The sequence below is a fragment of the Pongo pygmaeus genome, chromosome 13 (genome assembly GCF_028885625.2).
Source record: "Pongo pygmaeus isolate AG05252 chromosome 13, NHGRI_mPonPyg2-v2.0_pri, whole genome shotgun sequence".
NCBI lineage: Eukaryota > Metazoa > Chordata > Mammalia > Primates > Hominidae > Pongo > Pongo pygmaeus.
The window spans coordinates 90524716-90549020 of NC_072386.2; the positions used below are offsets into that span (position 1 = coordinate 90524716).

Consider the following 24305-nt stretch of genomic DNA (forward strand, 5'->3'; position numbering starts at 1 on the left):
TCTATCTTGTTTATATTCTCATATTTAATGAAGACCTCATAGGATATATTTTAGCTGATCCAAGGGAATCCTATTATCTCTTTTCTGTACCATAAATATTGCATTCCATTCTTAAAATATTGATTTGATTGGTAATGCAAAAAGCTTTAGCACTCCAGAAAAAATCTTTATATTTTCATTTATAACTTTCAATGACAGCAGAGTTCTTATTACACTTCAATTCTCTAAGTATATTGAATAAAGAGTAGAGAATTGTTCTTGGAGTTGGACCTATATTGATTCTAGTCCCTGCTCATTTATTTATTAGCTCTGTGACATTTATCTCTTTAATTCTGAGTTTCCTCATCTGAAAAATGAGAATAATAATGATACCTATATTACCACATTCCTATGAGAATGAAATGAACTGGTGCCCACAAACTTCTTACTTAGCTCAGTGCGTGGCACCAAAATAGTGCCCAATGAATATTAACTATTATAATTATCATCTAGTCCATGCTCTGGACTAAATGCTGTGGGGAATACAAAGGTGAGCAAAGTTAACTCTAATGGAGTAGATGAGCTGTATTTATGCTATAGTTTGAATATTTGTCCCCTCCAAATCTCACGTTGAAATTTGATCCCCAGTGGTTGGAAGAGGGGCCTAATGGGAGGTGTTTGGGTCATGGGGGCAGATTCCTCATGAATGGCTTGGTGCCAGAGGTAATGAGTGAATTCTCGCTCTATTAGTTCATGTGATAGCTGGTTGTTTAGAAGAGCCTGGCATCCTTCCCCGCTCTCTCTCTCTCTTTTGCCTGCTCTCTCGCCATGTGACATAGCTGCTTCTCCTTCACCATCCCCCATCATTAGAAGCTTCCTGAGGTCCTTATTAGAAGCAGATACTGGCACCATGCATTTAGTAGAGCCTGCAGAACCATAAGCCAAATAAACCTGTTTTTTAAATAAATTGCCCAGCCTCAGGTATTCCTTTATAAAAATACAAATGGACTAAGACAATCTACAAAAAATTCAAGTATAAGGTAGAATGCATATGTGCTAGAGAAGAATACAAACAAAATGGTATGGAAAGATAGAGGAAGGGAATATTCAATGAGAAGTTTTAGGGAAGATTTCATGAAGGAGAGAGAATTTGAACTAGATATTGAAAAATCAGAATTAATTTTCAAAGACTTGGAGATAAATAGTATATTCTGCAGAGATAACCAAGTAAATGACATACAGATAGTCAATGGCCCAGAGTGGCTCTACTAGCTACATCCTTTTATGTTAATGGGTTTTTTACTTTTTTCAGAGAAAATTATATCCAGCATTTTTAATCTTTGGACTAATAACACCAGGTAGACACAAAGCTATTCCTGGAACGTTGCTTTATTATAGATAGGAATTCCATAACCAATTACCTCCTATTTGCTAGAACACACTAACACAAATACATAAAAAATACAGACTAAACTATAATAGAAGGCAGTTTTCTCTGGTGTTCGTAGCACCTCTCTTCTACTAATTTAAAATATCTTCATCACTGAGGATGCCTCCTATTAAAATGTTATATCTGAGTTATACTAATAACTATGAAATTACCAGGTGTCTCTGCTTGAGTAGCTGGAATTAATTTTTTTGCCTCATAACTCTGGAGACTTCTCAGAAAGTGTAGCTAAAGGTTTATTCATCAAAATCCCCTTCTAATGAATCGACTCTGATGATTCTGCTGTTGTCAGAATGGATGTTCTAGGAAGTTGTCATCACACTTGACCGTAATGAAAATGCTGCCCTGGACCATCTCCCCAAACTATGTGTCCTCAGTATTGTGGGAGGAATCCACTTCATGATTTCTAACCAGGGTAGCCTCTGGAAGTACAAATGATTGCTGTAAAATTATAAACAGAGCAGCATCAGGCTTTGCTCTGATGTATCTTGTGAAGCCTTTGCTACTTCCAAATGAAGACTATCAAGAGAACCTTGAAACAATGCCCTTCTGGGAGCTCTTTCAGCAAGCATATTCTGAGGGCATATTCTGTTCCACTCTCTATGCATGGAGGATTCTTGTGGTGAGGAAGACATTCTTCATTGGTTTTAAAGAGCTCACCATTTAGCACAGTCAGCCACTGAGACAGGACTGCTAGATAACTACACAGGTTATGCATTGCATCATTTGTACACCTCATACAACCCTATGAGGTAGCCCTCAGGGTTCAAAAGGAATGCATCTATATTTTGAATACAGAGTGATATATATAATAACAAGAAATCCTGGATGTCTAATTGACTGTCTTCCCAAACAGCATAGCATATTACCTTTTTAGTCTCATCATTTATGTGCAGATTATGAAACATACATATTTATTAGTCAATAGAGTCCTTTCCTGCATTTGTACATTCTCCTCAGAACTCAGTTGTTCTACTTCACTTCCATAAGGCTGACTTGCAAGTCTGAATTTATAGTTGTGCTCTCTTTCCTAAATTTAGTTCGGTTAGTTATCTCCCTCCATAATTTACATTTAAATATCCCACTGTAACCTAAAACATAGCTTCCTTTGTTAATTTCCCCATTGCTATGAAGAAAAGTATTATTCCTCAGTAATTTGGGCTCAAAATATTACCCTAATCTCTGACTCCTTCTGTCTTCCTCAGTTCCATGACACATCAAAGTCTATTGATCAAAATTAGCTGGGCATGGTTGTAGGCACCTGTAATCCCAGCTACTCAGGAGGCTGAGGCAGGAGAATCGCTTGAACCCAGGAGGCGGAGGTTGCAGTGAGCTGAGATCACGCCACTACACTCCAGCCTGGGTGACAGAATGAGACTATGTCTCAAAAACAACAACAACAACAAAAAAGCTCTGTTGATCTTGTTTGTCAATCATCCTACATTTGTTCTTTTCTTCCCATTCCCTTTACTACCATTTAGTCTAGGCAGTTGTCTTCTTATGACAAAAATTTCGTAAATTATCTGGGCATGGTGGCTCATGCCTGTAATCCCAGCACTTTGGGAGGCCGAGTTGGGCAGATCACCTGCAATAAGGAGTTTGAGACAAACCGGTCTGGCCAACATGGTGAAACTCTGTCTGTACCAAAAATACAAAAATTAGCTGGGTGTGGTGGGGGCACCTGTAGTCCCAGCTATTTGGGAGACTGAGGCGAGATAATTGCTTAAACTCAGGAGACGGAGGTTGCAGTGAGCCAAGATTGCAACTCTGCACTCCAGCCCAGCCTGGACGACAGAACAAGACTTCCATCTCAAAAAAAAAAAACAACTCATAAATTGAGTGTTGTGCTCCAGAAGAATTTGAATATGATCTACTTTAATTTTGTCAGTCTGCCAGAAGTGGGCCTTATAATTCATTCCTTAGGAGAACTCACAAAAGGTAGGAAATTGAGGAAATTTGGGTGTTAGGAAGGTTTTGAAGTTAGTTTACAAAGAACATAATTGGAGCCCCAGTGACTAAGACCATAATGCTGTTGAGTGGCTGGCCAGATGGATGGATGGATGGATGGATGGATGGATGGATGGATGGATAGATGGATGGATGGATGGGTGGATGAACATCAATTTTCTAGACCTTGGGGCACAAGGTTAGGATTGGATTGCAGGAGCAAGACAGAAAACTGAATTACATTATCTGGTCAGGCTTCGCTTAGGTTGATTTAACTCTTGCTAATCTCACTAATGAGTTAGACTTAAATCTTGCCTTGATTAGAGTCAAGGTAAGCCCCAAAACTGAAGGAAGGAGAGCATACCCTACAGATAGAGAACTTCAACTGGGAAAATTGGAAGGTCACAAGGACCCCAGAAGATAATTATCAATCCCACTCATTGTCTGTCAACTAAGAAAACTTAAAACTAAAACCTCCAGAGTAATAAACAGTTAGACTTCCTGCAAGGAGCATCTCACACAGAAGATAAAGCCTGGAAGAAAAGGCTGGGAACTGACATGAAGCACCATGTAGGCCACAAAAAGGAGCCGGAAATAATAGACTAAATGGTATAATAATAAGTAACGGGCCAGTAGCACAATCAACTAGAGTTCAGAAATGCAGTCTATGCTCTAACTGATTTCCTTTCCTGAAATATTTCATATTTGCTTGGGTGGCTCTATAGTCATTTGGGTCCATCATGGAAATTTGTATTATTAATACACATTTTCTGTTAATACAAATAACATAAAAGTGGCTTAGATGACAAGCACATGTATTATTTTACACATCAAGCAGTCTTACATAACAAGAGGTAATACCCAGGGTTGATTAACTCAGTGGCTCAATGATATTAGCAAGGACCTGGGTTTTTAAATCTTTATTCTCTGCTGTAATCAGGATGTTGGCTTAGCCAGGATCTTAAGCTAGCTTTCCTTGGAGTTAATTTCAAGGTGGCTGCCTAAATTTCAGGCATTGCACATAGACCACAATATCTAGAAGCAGAAAAATCAAATACTCGTATCTTGTTTATCTTTTGAACATGGAAAATCTTCTCAGAAGCCCTGTGGCAGATGCTCTTTCCATTCCTTTGATTCCCAGGCCTAATCCTATCCCTTGGCAAGGAAAATGAAAACTTCCTGATTGCTATGTCATTCAAAGTCACCTTGGCGGGCGCCAGTAATCCCAGCTACTCAGGAGGCTGAGGCAGAGAATTGCTTGAACCTGGGAGGCAGAGGTTGCAGTGAGCCAAGATCGTGCTACTGCACTCCAGCCTGGGTGACAGAGCAAGACTCCATCTAAAAAAAAAAAAAAAAAAAAAAAAAAGTCACCTTCTGAGTTTGGCAAGGACCCAGCCTTCTCTGAAGGACATATCTACTTAAAAGGAGACCAACCAATATCAGGGTTCTGTTGGCCTAGAAGCCTAGAAGAGGATGGGCATATGTATTAGCCAGGCAATCCATGGTGTCAGCCACAATGTCTGTTGGACACTTACAGAGCCTTGTGAACCTACTTTCAAAAGCAATGGCCATAGGCTGTAGGTCACCTTCATGGAATTCCATCTAGTGGCATTGCCCTTTAGCTCTAGGCTACAAGAAAACCAGCTCTACAGACTCTTTCTTGCCACTGGGGTGACCCTAACTTTTACCCTACCTTGATGTTCTTTCTAGTTTTTTTTTTTTAGCAAATGTGGATATTTCCTCCCAAATGCTCCCAAATGAGGAAACAGTCAAATCACTTAGCTGTTCCAGTAACAAACGCGGGCACCACCTCACATGTTGTTACCCCACAAACTTAATTGAGAAGTGTAGTGATAAAAAGCAATCATCTAGTCTCTGAATTCAGAATTTAAAAAGCAATGATCTGAAAATTGAAAGAATTCATTTAATAATAGATATTTATTGAGCACCTACTAATCATAAGGTACTGCTCTATATATGTGGGATATAGCAGTGAACAAAACAAAACAAAAATCCCTGACTTCAAGTATCTTACAATTTGTTGGTGGGAAACAAACCAATAAACAAGCGAATACATTTTTAAAGTATATATTATGTCAGATGGGGATACATGCTATGGAAAAAAAATAAAACAGGTGAGGGTGATAGGGAGTGTAGGGGTTTGCAAATATAAATAGGGTGATCAGGGTAGACCTCACTTAAGAAAGTAATATTTAAGCAAATACTTAAAGATTATGAAGGAACAAACCTTTCTGGGTGAGAATATGCCAAGTGCAAGGTCCAGAAATGGGCACATGCTTCGTATTTACAAGAAACAGTTAGCGAGGAGGCCACTGTGGCTCTAGTCAAGTAAGGACGAGTTCAGAGATCACAGAAAGCCTGTATGCTATTTAATGATTCTACTTTTACACTGCACAAGAGGGTATGGTTATTGAAGTGTTTGAGCACAGAAAATATGATCTAGCTTATATTTTGAAAGGTTCATTCTAACTGCTGTGTTGAGTATAGACTGTCAAAGGATGAAAGCAGAAGAGAGACTAATTAGGAAGCTGAGAGTTGATGTTGACTTGGACCAGAGTGGTAGTGGCAGAGGTGGTTAGAAGTCCAATTTTATTTTTTTCTAATTTATTTATTTTAATTGACAAAAATTGTATACATTTATGTGTACAACATGATGTTTTGAAATATGTATACATTGTGGATTGACTAAATTAATTATGAGGCAGTACATATGTTAATTATGTATAACTACCTCATATTTATACATGGTGTCAACACTTAAAATCTACTCTTAGCAATTTTCAAGCATATAATACATTGTTATTAACTCTAGTCACCGTGTTGTAGCCAATATTAAATATATCTTGAATTTTCTGCAAATTATAGATGTGAAAGGAAGAGTCAATGACTTTGACACTAAGTTTTTTTTAAGCCTCATTTTTTAAAATGTTTTCTTAAGGAGAACTTCAAACATATTCAAAAATAGAATAGTAAAATGACGCTCCATGTATCATCACTCAGCTTCAGTAATTACCAGGTCATGCTAATCTTATTTCCTGTATTCCTTCATTAACTTCTCCCCTTCCCATGTTAAAGCAAATCTCAGATATTGCAGTGATATCATTATATCAATATGTATTTTTAAGAGGAAATGACCTTTTAAAATATAATCATGATAATACTTTTCAAAAAATGTAACAAGAATCACTTAATATCATAGTATGATAAAATGGCCCATTGATGTTCAAATTACCATTGTCTCATAAATGTCATAAATGTTTTTGTTTATTTACACATGTTTGAATTGGATTCCAAATAAGAACTATATATTGTGATTGGCTGATATGTCAAGTCTTTTTTAATCTATAGATTCACCCTCCATCTCTGTTTCTTTTGGCTTTTTCTTTTTTTTTTTTTTTTTTTTTTTACAACTTTTTGGCTATTGTGGCTTAACCCCTGCCCTAACTTGATGTCTTAGTGTAGACTGATTGCCTTAGTAAGATGATTCTCCCTTCAGGTGTGATAAACCTATTCCTCAGTCCTATGTATTTCCTGTAAATTAGCTGTTGGATCTAAAGACTTGATCTGATTATTGTTCAATTTTTTTTTTAATTTCTCATTTTTATGGATATTTAGTGGGTATATGTGTTTATGGGGTACATGTAATGTTTTGATACAGGCATACAATGTGTCATAGTCATGTCAGGGTAAGTGGGGTATTTATCACCTCAAGCATTTATCATTTTGTTTGTTAGAATTACAGTTCAGTTTTTGGCAAACTGTTTTATTGTTATGGTACATTCATTCTTAGGAGGGACATAATGTTTCACTGTGTCTATTTTTATGATGTTAACAATTAGTGATGCTCAGTGCCTAGAGCCCATTGTTCATTAGGAGTTGCAAAATGATGATACTTTAATTCTACCATCTATCCTACGGTTATTAGCTGGACTAATTCATTAAAGAGAAACTTCCCCTTATCTACTATTAGATTACTCAATGGTACAGTTCATATAGGAAAGGAAGGATGAATGCTTGATTCTCCCTCTTTATGTACCAATTTTCAAAATAATGAATTGGTTTCCTGGCATCCTCCTAGGATAATCAATTATTTTTTTTTCATTTTTAGTATCATTATGAACAAGGCCTAGAATTTTTTAGTATCATTTTAACATATTTGCTATATCAATCCGTTGATTATCCTTAATTAGTATTCAGATTACTCTATTTTTGGCCTGTGGGAGGCCTGTCAAGTAGACTTCTGGATCCATTTGACATGAGCCTAGTATTTGATAGCTTCCTTTCTATCTGCTATGTCCAAATATTCCAGATTCATTTCTATATTTTTTGTTTCAGACCTGGAATCAGCTATTTCTCCAATAGCTTTACTTTTAGTAGGAAAAATATTTGGAGAACACAATCTAGGATCTAGGGTGCTCACTGCTACCAGGTTGGTGATTGTTTCTAGGCTTTTATAGTGGACAGAGCTTGGGGATTTTTTTAAGCAATAAAAATATTATTTCATCACTTCCTATTCTAATTCTGGGCTAAAAGGTTTTAAACTTAACCTCTTCTTACATCTCTACTCCTTTTGCTCACCCAGTCAAGAATGATAGAATATCGCATTGTCTAGATGAAAAACCTGAGACTCAAGAGCTTGAGTAATTTGTCATTAAGTGGCAGAACCAGGGTTCAAATATGTATCTGTTTGACTCCAAAGTCTGTGCTCAAAGTCATCTTTAGAAAATTTGGGTTTAGCCAGAGCTCCTTTGGGAAGCCTAGGCAGGATGATGGGTTCAGCCCAGGAGTTCAAGACCAGCCCTGGCAACATAGCAAGACCCCATCTCTACAAACAACAAAAACAAAACAAAACAAAAACTAGCCAGGCATGGTGGCACATGCCTGTAGTCCCAGCTACTCAAGAAGCTGAGGTGGAAGGACCACTTGAGCCTGGGAGGTCAGGGCTGCTGGGAGCCATGCTGCCACCACTGTACTCCAGCCTGGGCAACAGAATGAGACCCTGTCTAAGAAAAAAAAGAAGCCACAGATCCCTTGCTGCAAGGCGTAGCATTTTTAGCAGAACTGCCAGGTAGAGAATTCAATTCAACTAACACGCGTTGAGCACCTATTAATATTTTTATACAAAGTCTTGTTCACCTGTATGATACTGGTGTCTATAAACAAATTTGATTTGTTGATTTATCTACAAATCTAGATTTATCCAGAATGCAACCACTTTTCTCAACATTTCCTTTACTACCACTTTGGTCCTAGCCACCATCATGTTGGGTTAGATTATTGTAGTAACCTTGCTTGGATAATTACAATAGCGTCCTAACTGGTCTCCTGGTTTCTGCTCTTGCCCCCTGCAGTCTATGCCCAACATACCAACCAGAATGATCCTTTAAAACTTAAGTCAAAGCATGTCACTCCTCTGCTCCAGACCCTTTAAAGGATTTTCCAGTTGAGTGCAGTGGCTTACACCAGTACTTTGGGAAACCAAGGCAGGCAGATCGCTTGAGGTTAGGAGTTCAAAACCAGCCTGGCTAACATGGCAAAACCCCATCTCTACTAAAAATACAAAATTTGCCCAGATATGGTGGTGCGTGCCTGTAGTCCCAGCTACACCAGAGGCTGGGGTACAAGAATCACTTGAACCTGGAAGTTGGAGTTTGCAGTGAGCCAAGATCACTGCACTCCAGCCTGGGTGGCAGAGGGAGACTCTATCTCAAAAAAAAAAAAAAAAAAAAAAAAGATTTTCCATCTCAGAGTAAAAGACTAAGTATTTCCTGTGACCTATCAAGCCTTTTTTTTCATGTTCTGAATTCTGTTGTTTGTATGACCTTATTTCTAATCTTCCACATATTTCCTCCACATACACCACTGTGACCTCAGTGCTGTTCCTCTAGTAGGTGAGTCAAGCTCTCACCACAGGTTTTTGCATTTGTTCTTCCCTCTCCTAGGAATGCTGTTCCAGTAGGAATCTCTGTGTTGAACTCCCTTGCTTTCATCAGTTTCTTATTCAAGTCACTGTCTCAGTGAACCCTTTTCTGACAATCCTATCTAATACCCACCTCACCTCACACATTGTATTCTCCCTACTCTGCTTTATGTCTTTTCTTAGCACTTAACACTATCTAAAATACTATATATTTTACTTATTTATCTTGCTTATTGTCTTTTGCCCCACTATAATATAAACTCCCTGAAGTTGGGGATTTATTTTTGGTCTATTTATTCACCAATTTATCCCCATTGCCTAGAACTAGTAGTCGGTGCTCAAAAAATACTTGTTGAATGAATGAGTGTACTTCTAAAGTTATAGCTTTAATAATTCTCCCAGGTAATCCAGGATTTCTTACATGATGCATATATTGTGGGCAACAAACATACTATGAGATTCCAGTTGTCTAATATTAGAATATTTTTAAAGGAAGAATAATCCTGTTTTGCTATCTTTCTTTTTCTCACACAGTCCTTCCTCCCCACCCCAGCGACTCCTGCTTGTACTTCATAGAATATTTCCTCTCTTGAGACTAGATATTTCTTTCTCTTTTCTTTATTTTTTTTTCTCTTCTGGTTAAATAGCCACAGACTGTCCATTTGAACTGACTCTTGCTGGAAAGTGAGTCAGTGCAGCCTAGTGGAGAGCAGAGGCCGGAGCATTTGCATCTCCAGAATGTTTGTATTGACAAATGGCAGTCAGTTATTGACATTTTTGTCCCTTGGTGATACTTCAATTGGCTTATCTTTGCTGGTCAAATGCCTTAATTGTTCTGGCCTTTAATTCAGTCAAAGTTGGAGCTAGAGCAGAGGGGAAAGAGAAGGAGCCAGACTAACAGAACGTCAAGCTTGAGCTGGGAGGCTGCTGGCAACGATCAGCCTGTCATAATGTTATGATTTGTTCATTTTTATACCATTTATTAGCCTTTACTTGTTGTGCCATTTGGCCTCCAGGGCAGATAAAGTGCTGTCTAATTTGGTAGGTTTGCTTCTGTCAGAGCAGCCTCGACAGGGAAGGTGTTAGCTGCAGTGACAAATAATCAATAGCTGTCGTTGTCATGAGGAACGTGAGCAGTTGGGCCTTTCATCTGGAGGATTAGAGGTCTAATTGGATTGAGAATAGGGAGGGTGGGCTGTTGGGTAACCCTGTCAGCCTTGTGAAGCTGTCAAATGTCGGCCTTATTCATGGTGAAGGGAATAAGGAACCTTGTGCTTTCAGAACTGAGGAGAAAGGCATGTGAAAGCCCTTTATACAAAGGAATAGATCCTGAAGTTGATTCAACTAACATATGCTCCCTTTTAAACTTAATTAAATATCCCTTTAGATAATAAATCTATGGAACTTTAAATGATATTTTTAAGGTTGGATGTGTAATATACACACACATTCACACATAACGCTATACAAATCCAGGTTGGTTCTTTTGTCTTTGCTGATGCCAGAAGATAAACCACTTGAATGGAGGTGAAAAATGAAACTTTATGAGAGAAATTGCATAAGTTGTCATCTCATTGTCAAAATTAACAAGTGATAAGCATTTTTAATACTATTAATAGAAAAAATAAGTGAGACATTAAAAGGATAGATTAGTTAATAATGAAGTATGGATATGTGACAGTTATTTTTCTCCCCTGGTCATTTAGAAATGTGGTTTCTTATGAAACAAAATCTTTCATTTATTCCAACCTGAACCAATTCAAAAAAATGAAGAATTATGCATTGGCTAAATTACTTCTTCAAAGGAATGCCTAATTTTTTCTTCCTTAGCAAGTGACAGGATTGCATTTAAGTGATATCAATGGTATCATGTCCAATTCAGTCCCAAATTGTTTTTGTATATCCCTACATACTTACGCTGTACTCCTTTATATTTATACTATAATGCCATCATTTGGAGTATGAATGGAGAAGGTATTTGAGAAAAATGAGTTAGCGTGTTCCCTAATCTATGGAGCTCTTAATACTACCTCTGCAAAGCCAAGTAAATGACTTTAAATTCCACTAAATTTCATAGAAATTGAGCAAATTTAATAATGATAAATGTTAAACACAATTTTATAAAAAAGTATAAATTTCTTTATGAATCCATTCTCTATGTACAAATTAAATTCAGTTCATTGCTGTTGTCCAAAAGCATGTACAATTTTTTAAAAATGTTTTTACAATGTGGTAGGTACTAAGAGCATTTGTAAGCATCATCTATACAGTATATCTTTATGAAAGCCCTGAATAAAGGTGAGTTGACAGTAATGCCAAGAGTATGTGAATAGGCATTTCTAACTTATGGATTATATACTTGGTCCATCTCTATAAACCCATGGTCCCTTTTCTATAGTCATTCAAAGCCCAGCTAACCAATTTGAAATAACTTCAAAAAATACTCCAAAAGAACTAAATGCATATACAAAAGACACTAGATGGATGAACCTGGTTATCTCATTGGGCCCTTCAAACCCTGAGGTCCATACTATCTATTACCATTACAAATATTTCATTAAGTTCTTCCTGATCAGTGCTGGCTTGAAAATTCTATGATTTTACTCACTTGTGTAATCCACAGTGAAGATCAGCAAAATTCTCAATACTACTGACTAAGAATTTAGAATTATGGTTATCTAAAGTGCTTGCTTTGCTTGATCTAAGCTAGAAATATTTAAAATTTCAAACAATTATTCGTGATTACAGAAATTTCTCAGATTTCATGCAGTTCTTCTAGAGCTCTATCTGTGGAAGTATAATTGTGAGTACATTTATACTTAAGCAGAATTACTCATAGGAAATAGTAAGGTCAGCCAAACACAATGGCTCACATCTGTAATCCCAGCACTCTGGGAGACCAAGGCCAGAGGATCAGTTGAGCCCAGAAGTTTGAGACCAGCCTCAGCAACGTAGTGAGACCCTGTCTGTACAAAAAAAAAAAAAATTTAAATTAGCAGTCATGTTGGTTCACAGCTGTGGTCCCAGCTACTTGGGAGGCTGAGAGGGAGGATTGCTTGAGCCTAGGAGGTCGAGGCTGCAGTAAGCTGTAATCACACCACTGCCCTCCAGCTTGGGTGACAGAGCAAGATTCTGTCTCAAAAAAGATAAAATAAAAAAGGAAATGGTAAGATCAGATTTGATATCCTTGCAAAAGGAGTTCAAAGTTTAAATAGGTTTTAATAGGTTTGTATTTGGGGTTTTGATGAGAACATACTTTCTATGACCTATGAACAAAATTGTTGCTCTTGAGGTTAGATTAGAATATTTTGTTGCTTTGTAACTCCTTGTAATCCTTATTATTCACTCAACAAATATTTGTGCAAAAGCCACTGTGCTAAGTTATGGAAATACAACCATGACAGGGACTGTCCTGCCCTCAAAGAAGTTCATAGTTTAATGGGGACAACAGATAAGCTAAATGGGTAATGAAAATATAGTATTCCTGTGTTAAATGCTAGGAAAGGACTAAGCCTAGGTATATCATAGGAAAATGTAAGAGGGGCATCTAAGCCATCCTGGGGTGTTGTGGTCAAGAATGGCTTCCTTCAATAGGTAGCAACTATGCTAAGTGGAGAGGAGAAAAGAGATGGGAAGCCCATCCCCAAGGAGTATTCCCTCCATTCCCTTGGAGTATTCTCAAGGAGGGAAAGAATATGTACAGTCACGTGCCACATAATGACATTTTGTTTAACTTCAGACCACATATACAATGGTGGTCCCATGAGCCATCACACGCAGCCTATTTTTTATCTTTCATAGAATATTTTTACTGTACTTTTTCTATGTTTAGATATGTTTAGACACATGAATACTTACCATTGTGTTATATTTACCTAGAGTATTCAATACGGTAATATACTGTACAGGTTTGTAGTCTAGGAGCAACAGGTTATACCATATAGCCTAGGTGTGTAATAAGTTATAACATCTAGGTTTGTGTATACTATGATGTTCACACTATGACAAAATCACCTAATGATACATTTTGCAGAACATATTCCCATTGTTAAGCAACATATGACTATAGCTCAAATATGTATGTATTATTGACTATGAGGTAGAAAACATAGAGAGATGTTATTGGATAAGTAAAGTGGGATCAGACCGTGAAGTGTCTGTCCTACATGGAGGACAATAAATAAATTTGAATATTTACTGAAGAGTTAGATTTAAAACTTGAATATTGATTAAATTGGACTAAATGAAAGGGATTTGCAACTAACCACTGCCCTTCTGATCACCAAATTCATATACCTTTCCTACTTCCTCATACCTCTTGACAAAATTGGTACATTTTACCTTCTTTATAATTTTCTCCATGCATCTCTTTCTTTTCTCTGATGTATATCAGGTATAACCTTGGCAAAAGTATTGGACTGATACAAATCAGAAGACCTAGATTCATGACTTAGGTTTCGCTTCTTTCTAACAGAGTGATTTTAGGCAAGTTTTAAGTTTAAATACTCTGGACTTCTGTTTCCTATTTTTTAAATTTGTGGCAATACTTAGGTTCTTACAGGAGTTAAATAAGTTAATAGATTTGAAAGGACTGTGTAAAACTTTTGATTATGTTAAGGGACACATAGTCTAAAGAGTCCTGACTTAGATCACAAAATGATAAGGCCCTTGAGCATGTAAAAAAAAAATGTATTCAAGCAGATTGAAGTTAAAATTAAGAAATGTCAACCAAAACACTTAGGTAACAGTCCTAAGAATAACATTGGACCCTTATGTATGAATCTTAGCCCTTTTTATCCCATAATTATTCATGAACAACTTTACCCCTGTTATTCTATAAGCTTCTAGAATATAGAATCCTATCAAATTTATCTTTATATCTTCCTACAATGCCTTGCACAAAACAGGTGCTAAATAAATACCTTCAAGGAATGGAACAATGAATTCTTGTAGTGTCAGAATTCGTTCTGGATACAGTTTAATATCTAACATCCTTGGATCATTTCGTTTTCTATTTTTCAGTTTTGCAGAGATGTTTAAAAATACCACTACTTCTCTAAAATCTTTTATTGTTCCAACTTTGGAATCTATTAATGAGATATAGCATTTAACTCAGTGAGAAAGGACAGAAGCTTGGTACTGGTCTCATCTACTTGGACAAGGAAAGCTCTAAGAGAAGCTGGTTACAGAGGTTCAGCAGGAGGGGACACTGAGCTGCATAAAGATTATAGTTTATCTGTAATCAAGGGCAGCTATTGTTAGCACAAGATTTAAAAACAAGTAGATAGAGAGTCAGATAATACTTGTGAGTCCACTACAGGTAGGCAGTGGGCAACTTGAAATTCTGTCCAAGAGTAGGAGGGTTCCTTCCAATCACCAGCCAGGATAGAGCTTAAGATTGAGTGGCTATTCCACCCAGTGAGTCAGATTATTAGTTCGATAGAGTGAATTGGCTGCTTGGGGGAAAATATGAAAGCCCAGTGATAATCACTAGATTTGAAATCACTAGATACCAAGTCCCAGGTTATAATAGTTGGATGGATGGCTCAAGGTGTGTGCTTTCTTAGTGGTCAGTGCACGGCTACCATTGTCTTAGATTAACTTAGTTAGAAGGATGAAGATGATTGAGATGGCCTAAGTACTTCTCACATCATCAAGATTGATACAGCAGTACTCAACCATCTAGAAAGCCTTTAAAGTAGCAATGGCTTTTGAAAATGGTGTAGTAGCTCCTATTGGATCAGCCCTCCAGTAGATAACATTTATAAACTCTGAACAAAATATAAAAACAACTATCTGGAGGAATTGAAGAATGACCAAGTAGGCAGAAATTGTAGTGTAATCAGCCCTTGGAAGACCGTAAGAAGAGGATAGCACTGGGTGAGTTTCCACTTTTATAACAGGGCCTACTCAGTTCTTCAAAGAGGATGAAAACTGAGTAGAAATCTGCATTCTTACTTTTTGAAGAATCAAAGGACAGCATTTGGGGCAATGGCTGTAAGTCAGAAGAGATATTTCAGGCTGGGTGCAGTGGCTCACACCTGTAATCCCAGCACTTTGGGAGGCCAAGGCAGGTGGATCACTTGAGGTAGGGAGTTCGAGACTAGCCTGGCCAACATGGTGAAACCCCGTCTCTACTAAAAATACAAAAAGTTAGCTGGGCATGGTGGTGCACACCTGTAATCCCAGCTACTCAGGAGGCTGAGACAGGAGAATCGCTTGAACCTGGGAGGCAGAGGTTGCAGTGAGCCAAGATGGTGCCATTGCACTCCAGCCTGGGTGACAGAGTGAGACTTCATCTCAAAAAAAAAAGAGAAATGAAAAACAGAAGAGAGTTCCAGAACAGAGAAATTCATATAAGGGAAGGCCTAACCTCTACATATAAACTGCCAAAATCTCTGGCTAACCCCTAACCTAAACAGATGGGGAAAAAGTCAGGCAGCCAAGCTAAGGCTAAAATAACTCATCAGCAATTTAGCTGCTGCCTGCCTATGCAGGAAAAACATAATTTAGAGTTTGGGTTCAGCCAAAGTATCTGCCTGCTAAAACAAAAAATGAATAGTCTTCAGCATAACATAACAGAATCCACAATCTTTACAACACATCATTTTCAGTGTCTAAGATATTCTCAAATATTGCTAGACATGAAGACAAACAGTAAACTGTGTTCCATACTCACGAGAAAAAGTAACAATGGAGAACAACTATCTTTGTTGTTCTAGATTTTAATGAGCAGACAAGGAATTTAAAGCAGGTCTTTTAACTCTGCTTAAGGATGTAAAGAAAAAATATGTTCATAATGAATAAACAGATAGGATGTCTTGCAGAAAAATAGAAACTCTATAAAAAGAACTAATGGAAATTCTAGAACTGAAAAATACAATATCTAAAGATTCACTAGAAGGGCTTATCAGCAGATTGGAGATAAAGAAGAGTCAGTGAACTTGAAGATAGATCAATAGAAATTAACCAATCTTTAAAAAAAAAAAAGAAGCGAATATACTAAGAAAAAAGTGAGTCTCAGTGATTTGTAGGACAATATTGAAAGACCAAACTGTTTGTAATTACAAAGATAGGAGAGAGAGAATGGGGCAGAAAAATAATTAAGAAAATGATGGCTAAAAATTGCCCAAACTTGGTGAAAGACATACATTTAATTATTCAAGAAACGTGATGAACTCCAATAAGATAAATACAAAGAAAATCTTGGCCGGGCGTGGTAGCTCATGCCTGTAATCCCGCACTTTGGGAGGCCGAGGCAGGCGGACCACCTGAGGTCAGGAGTTGGAGATCAGCCTGGCTAACATGGTGAAACCCCGTCTCTACTAAAAATACAAAATTAGCTGGGCATGGTGGTGCGTGCCTGTAATCCCAGCTACTCGGGAGGCTAAGGCAGGAGAATTGCTTGAACCCAGGAGGAGGAGGTTGCAGTGAGCCAGAATCATGCCACTGCACTCCAGCCTGGGCGACAGAGTGAGATGCTGTCTCCGAAAAAAAGAAAATCTCACCTGAAAATACCCTAATCAAATTGCTGAAAACCAAAGATGAAGAGAAACTCTTAAAAGCAGCCAAAGGGCTGAACTGAGCTGGTTGCCTTCTGTTACTGTGGGGGAACTCATTTCTTCCCAACTTCTTCATACTTTCACTTCTGGAGCTCATATTCCTCTGACATCTTCCAGAAAAAGAGTCTTAAAGCCTTAGCCTTTTTTACAGTCCAGCTCTTAAATTTTTTCCTCCCCTTTTTCAATAATAACATGAGTGTGCATCCAGCTTGTCCCCAAAGCCTGCCTTGCTCTGAAGCATCCAACTGTAAAGACTCTTCGCCAATGTCTGTGATTTGTGGGCCTGAAACAAACTATCCATCCTCGCGTATATCTTCTGCTGAGATGCCTCACACAGAGTCTGGACAGCCTTAATTCTTTCACCAGTCCCAAAGGCAGACAACTCACTTCTGCAGAGAAGAGCACCGCAAAAAAGGAAGACAAAGTCCTGGTCAAGAAACAGACGACCAGAACTGTGTTCTCTTCCACCCAGCTGTGTGTACTCAGTGATAGATTTCAGAGACAGAAATACCTCAGCCTCCAGCAGATGCAAGAACTTTACAGCATCCTGAATCTTAGCTACAAACAGGTTAAGACTTGGTTCTAGAACCAGAGAATAAAATATAAGAGGTGGCAGAAAAACAGCTGCCCAAAGGATAGCAATGGTGTGACTCCAAAGGCCTGAGCACCTACCTACCCCAGCCTCTATTCTCCCTGCCCCCAAGGATGCTTGGCAAACACTTCTGGGAACCTTTCAACGCGGAGCAACCAGACCTGTAGCAGTTCAGCCTGGGGCAACCAGACCTGGAACATCCAGTCCTAGAACAGCCATTCCTGAACACTCAGACCTGGTGCACCCAATCCTGGAACAGTGAGGCCTGGAACAATCCCTTCTATAGCTATGGAGAGGAATCTCTGCAAGTCCTGCATGCAGTTCCAGCAAAATTCTTTTCTCAGTGACTTGGAGGCTGCCTTGGAAACTGCTGAAGAAAGCTACAATGGAATACAGCAGACCACTAGGTATTTTAGTACTCCACAAACCATAGATTTATTGCTAAACTATTCCAAGAACATGCAGCCTGAAGATATGTAAAGATGAGTGAAACTGATATTACTTAATTTCAGTCTGAGCACTGGCTGAATCCTTCCTCTCCCCTCCTGCCTCTCTCATAGGATTTTTCTTGTTTGGAAGCCACATGTTCTGCCTTCATATCTTTGTTTCCTTTATGCCTATCAAGTCGATTTTGTGGAGGGTGGGGTATAATTGGAGCCAAATCAGAGAGATTTCTTTTTTTCCTATGGGATCTTTCTGGAGAAAAAAGGTTTTAATAACCTTGGCTGCTAAGGACAACATGATAGAAGCTGTCTCTGGCTATAGATAAGTAGATATAATACTAGTTTGAATATCTTTAGGATTTAGAACCTAGCCTCAAGAATAGGAAGTAAAAGTACAAATTGATGTGGTGAAGGTGTATTCCCATTTTCTGGGATTGGGAGGCTTTGCTTATTTTTATTTTTATTTATTTATTTAGAGACAGAGTCTCGCACTGCTGCCCGGGCTAGAGTGCAGTGGCATGATCTCAGCTCACTGCAACCTCCACCTCCCGGGTTGATGTGATTCTCCTGCCTCAGCCTCCCAAGTAGCTAGGATTACAGGCACACACCACCACACCCAGCTATTTTGTTGTATTTTTAGTAGAGACTGGGTTTCACTATGTTGGCTGGACTGGTCTTGAACTCCTGACCTTGTGATCTGCCTGCCTCAGCCTCCCAAAGTGCTAGGATTACAGGCATGAGCCACCGTGCCTGGCCTTACTTACTGTTAAAAACCCAATTATTAAGGTGAAGGATTAAGCTGTAACATACTTCACTGATTTCATCAGTCCCTTTGGCTCTGTGTTTTACTATAGCCCCTAATTGGTTGATTATGCTAATATTTATAGACAGTGGTCTTGTATTTGCTGCATCACAATGACATCAGTACTAGTTTGCCTGGTTTAAGTACAAATGAATAAAACAACCATATCACCTTTTAAAAAAAAGCAGCCAAAGAAAAAGACATGATGATCCCCTAACCAAGGGAAACCGTGAGGCACTGTGCCATGAGGAACTGTGCATTCCGGTCCAGATACTACGCTTTTCCCACAATCTTTGCAACCCACAGATAAGGAGATTCCCTTGGGTGCCTACACCACTAGGGCCCTGGGTTTCAAGCAAAAAACTGGGCGGCCATTTCGGCAGACACCAAGCTGCCTGTGGGAGTTTTTCTTCATACCCCAGTGGTGCCCGGGAACATCAGCGAGAGAGCACCATTCACTCCCCTGGAAAGGGGGCTGAAGCCAGGGAGCCAAGTGGTCTAGCTCAGCAGATCCCACTCCCACAGAGCCCAGCAAGCTAAGATCCACTGACTCGAAATTCTCGCTGCCAGCACAGCAGTCTGAAGTCCACCTGGGACACTCTAGCTTGGTGGGGGGAGGGGCGTCCCCCATTACTGAGGCTTCAGTAGGCAGTTTTCCCCTCACGGTGTAAACAAAGCCACCAGGAAGTTCAAACTGGGTGGAGCTCACCACAATGCAACAAAGCTACTGCAGCCAGACTGCCTCTCTAGATTCCTCCTCTCTGGGCAGGGCATCTCTGAAAGAAAGGCAGAAGCCCCAGTCAGGGGCTTACAGATAAAACTCCCATCTGCTTGGGACAGAGCACCTGGGGGAAGGGGCGGCTGTGGATGCATCTTCAGGAAACTTAAATGTTCCTGCCTGCTGGCTCTGAAGAGAGCAGCAGATCTCCCAACACAGTGCTCAAGCTCTGCTAAGGGAAAGGCTGCCTCTTCAAGTGGGTCCCTGATTCCCGTGCCTCCTGACTGGGAGACACCTCCCAGCAGGGGCTGACAGACACCTCATACAGGACAGCTCTGGCTCGCGTCTGGCAGGTGCCCCTCTGGAACAAAGCTTCCAGAGGAAGGAACAGGCAGCAATCTTTGCTGTTCTGCAGCCTCTGCTGCAGATACCCAGGCAAACAGGGTCTGGAATGGACCTCCATCAAACTCCAGCAGACCTGCAGAATAGGGGCCTATTAGAAGGAAAACTAACAAAAATAAAAGAATAACATCAACATCAACAAAAAGGATGTGCACACTGAAACCCCATCCAAAGATCACCAACATAGAAGACCGAAGGTGGATAAATCCACGAAGATGAGGAAAAACCAATGCAAAAAGGCTGAAAATTCCAAAAACCAGAACACCTGTTCTTCTGCAAAGGATCACAACTCCTCACCAGCAAGGGAATAAAACTGGACAGAGAATGAGTTTGATGAATTGACAGAAGTAGGCTTCAGAAGGTGGGCAATAATAAACTCCTCTGAGCTTGTTCTGTAAAGGAACGTGTTCTAACCCAATGCAAGAAAGCTAAGAACCTTGAAAAAAGGTTAGAGGAATTGCTAACTAGAATAACCAGTTTAGAAAAGAACATAAATAACCTGATGGAGCTAAAAAACACAGCAGGAGAACTTTGTGAAGCATACACAAGTATCAATAGCTGAATCGATCAATTAGAAGAAAGAATGTCAGAGATTGAAGATCAACTTAATGAAATAAAGTGTGAAGACAAGATTAGAGAAAAAAAGAATGAAAAGGAATGCACAAAGACTCCAAGAAATATAGGACTATGTGAAAAGACCAAATCTATGTTTGATTTGTGTACCTGAAAGTGACAGGGAGAATGGAACCAAGTTGGAAAACACTCTTCAGGATATTATCCAGGAGAACTTCCCCCACCTAGCAAGAGACCAACATTCAAATTCAGGAAATACTGAGAACACCACTAGGATACTCCTCAAGAAGAGGAACTCCAAGAAGCATAATCGTCAGATTCACGAAGAGTGAAATGCAGGGAAAAATGTTAAGGGCAGCCAGAGAGAAAGGTCGGGTTACCCACAAAGGGAAGCCCATCAGACTAACGGGCGATCTCTCTACAGAAACCCTACAAGTCAGAAGAGAGTGAGGGTCAATATTCAACATTCTTAAAGAAAAGAATTTTCAACCCAGAATTTCATATCCAGCCAAACTAAGCTTCATAAGCGAAGGAGAAATAAAATCCTTTACAGACAAGCAAATGCAGAGAGATTTTGTCACCACCAGGCCTGGCTTGCAAGAGTTCCTGAAGGAGGCACTAAATATGGAAAGGAAAAATCGGTTGCAGCCACTGCAAAAACATACCAAATTGTAAAGACCATCGACACTGTGAAGAAACTGCATCAACGAATAGGCAAAATAACCAGGTAGCATCACAATGACAGGATCAAATTCACACATAACAATATTAACCTTAAATGTAAATGATCTAAATGCCCCAATTAAAAGACATGGACTGGCAAATTGGATAAGGAGTCAAGACCCATTGGTGTGCTGTAATTCAGGAGACCCATCTCACCTGCAAAGACACACACAGGCTCAAAATAAAGAGATGGAGGAATATTTACCAAGCAAATTGAAAGCAAAAAAAAAAAGCAGGGGTTGCAATCCTAGTCTCTGATAAAACAGACTTTAAACCAACAAAGATCAAAAAAGACAAACAAGGGTATTACATAATGGTAAAGGAATCAATGCAACAAGAAGAGCTAAATATCCTAAAAATATATACACCCAATACAGGACCACCCAGATTCATAAAGCAAGTTCTCAGAGACCTACAAAGAGACTTAGGTTCCCACACAATAATAATGGGAGACTTTAACACCCCACTGTCAATATTAGAAAGATCAATGCAACAGAAAATTAATGAGAATATTCAGGACTTGAACTCAGCTCTGGACCAAGGAGACCTAATAAACATCTACAGAACTCTCCACCCCATATCAACAGAATATACATTCTTCTCAGTACCACATTCCACTTTATTCTAAAATTGACCACATAATTGGAAGTAAAACACTCCTCAGCAAATGCAAAATAATGGAAATCATAACAGTCTCTCAGACCACAGTGCAATCAAATTGGAACTCAGGATTAAGAAACTCACTGAAAACCACACACAACTACATGGAAACTGAACAACTTGCTCCTGAATGACTACTGGATAAATAATGAAATTAAGGTAGAAATAAATAAGTTCCTTGAAACCAATGAGAGCAAAGACACAATGTACTAGAATCTCTGGGACACAGCTAAAGCAGTGTTTAGAGGGAAATTTATAGCACTAAATGCCCACAGGAGAAAGTGGGAAAGATCTAAAATCGACACTCTAACATCACAATTAAAAGAACTAGAGAAGCAAGAGCAAACAAATTCAGAAGCTAGCAGAAGACAAGAAATAACTAAGATCAGAGCAGAACTAAAGGAGATAGAGACACAAAAAACCCTTCAAAAAATCAAGAATCCAGGAGCTGTTTTTTCTTAAAGATTAACAACAGATAGACCACCACCCAGACTAATAAAGAAGAAAAGAGAAAAGAATAAAATAGACACAATAAAAAATGATAAAGGGGATATAACCACTGATCCCACAGAAATACAGACTACCATCAGAGAATACTAGAAACACCTCTACACAAATAAACTAGAAAATCTAGAAGAAATTGGTAAATTCCTGGACACATACACCCCCCTAAGACTAAACCAGGAAGAAGTCGAATCCCTGAATAGACCAATAACAAGTTCTGAAATTGAGGCAGTAATTAATAGCCTAGCAACCTCCAAAAACCCAGGACCAGACAGATTCACAGTTGAATTCTACCAGAGGTATAAAAAGGAGCTGGTACAATTCCTTCTGAAACTATTCCAATCAGTAGAAAAAGAGGGACTCCTCCCTAACTCATTTTATGAGGCCAGCATCATCCTGACACCAAAACCTGGCAGAGACACAACAAAAAAAGAAAATTTTAGGCCAATATCCCTGATGAACATTGATGCAAAAATCCTCAAGAAAATACTGGCAAACCAAATCCAGCAGCACATCAAAAAGCTTATCCACCATGATCAAGTCAGCTTCACCCCTGGGATGCAAGGCTGGTTCAACATACACAAATCAATAAACATAATCCATCACAGAAACAGAACCAATGACAAAACCACATGATTATCTCAATAGATGCAGAAAAGGCCTTCAATAAAATTCAACACCCCTTCATGCTAAAAACTCTCAAAAAACTAGGTATTGATGGAATGTATCTCAAAATAATAAGACTTACTTATGACAAACCCACAGCCAATATCATACTGAATGGGCAAAAAACTGGAAGCATTCGTTTTAAAACTGACACATGACAAGGATGCCCTCTCTCACCACTCCTGTATTGGAAGTTCTGGCCAGGGCAATCAGGCAAAAGAAAGAAATAAAGGGTATTCAGATAGGAAGAGAGGAAGCCAAATTGTTTCTGTTTGCAGATGACATGATTGTATATTTAGAAAATCCCATCGTCTCAACCCAAAATCTCCTTAAGCAGATAAGGAACTTCAGCAAAGTCTTGGGATACAAAATCAATGTGCAAAACTCCCAAGCATTCCTATACACCAATAATAGACAAACAGCTAAATCATGAGTGAACTCCTATTCACAGTTGCTACAAAGAGAACAAAATACCTAGGAATACAACTATCAAGTGATGTGAAAGACCTCTTCAAGGAGAACTACAAAACACTGCTCAAAGAAATAAGAGATGACACAAACAAATAGAAAAACATTCCGTACTCATAGATAGGAAGAATCAATATGATGAAAATGGCCATACTGCCCAAAGCAATTTATAGATTCAATGCTATCCCCGTCAAGCTACCATTGACTTTCTTCACAGAATTAGAAAAAACTACTTTAAATTTCATATGGAACCAAAAAAGAGCCCATATAGCCGAGACAATCCTAAGCAAAAAGAACAAAGCTGGAGACATCATGCTACCTGACTTCAAACTATACTACAAGGCTACAGTAACCGAAACAGCATGGTACTGGTACCAAAACTGGAACAGAACAGAGGCCTCAGAAATAACCCAACACATCTACAACCGTCTAATCTTTGACAAACCTGACAAAAACAAGCAATGGGGAAAGGATTCACTATTTAATAAATGGTGTTGGGAAAATGGCTAGCCATATGCAGAAAACTGAAACTGGACCCCTTCCTTACACCTTATACAAAAATTAACTCAAGATGGATTAAAGACTTAAACGTAAGACCTAAAACCATAAAAATGCTAGAAGAAAACCTAGACAATACTATTCAGGACAGAGGCATGGGCAAAGATTTCATGACTAAAACACCAAAAGCAATGGCAACAAAAGCCAAAATTGACAAGTGGGATCTAATTAAACTAAAGAGCTTTGGCACAGCAAAAGAAACTATCAGCAGAGTGAACAGGCAACCTATAGAATGGGAGAAAATGTTTGCAATCTATCCATCTGACAAAGGGCTAATATCCAGAATGTACAAGGAACTTAATCTTAAAAGAAAAAAACAA

At 38.8% G+C, this 24305-nt stretch overlaps 1 protein-coding gene and 1 pseudogene across 9 annotated transcripts in view; both read left to right on the forward strand.

Annotated features, from left to right (window-relative positions):
* Nucleotides 1–24305, forward strand: part of INVS (inversin) — a 208053-nt gene that overhangs the window by 60357 nt on the left and 123391 nt on the right. The gene's annotated exons all lie outside the window — the stretch shown is intronic.
* On the forward strand, nt 17069–17948 carry LOC129044291 (homeobox protein NANOG-like; annotated as a pseudogene).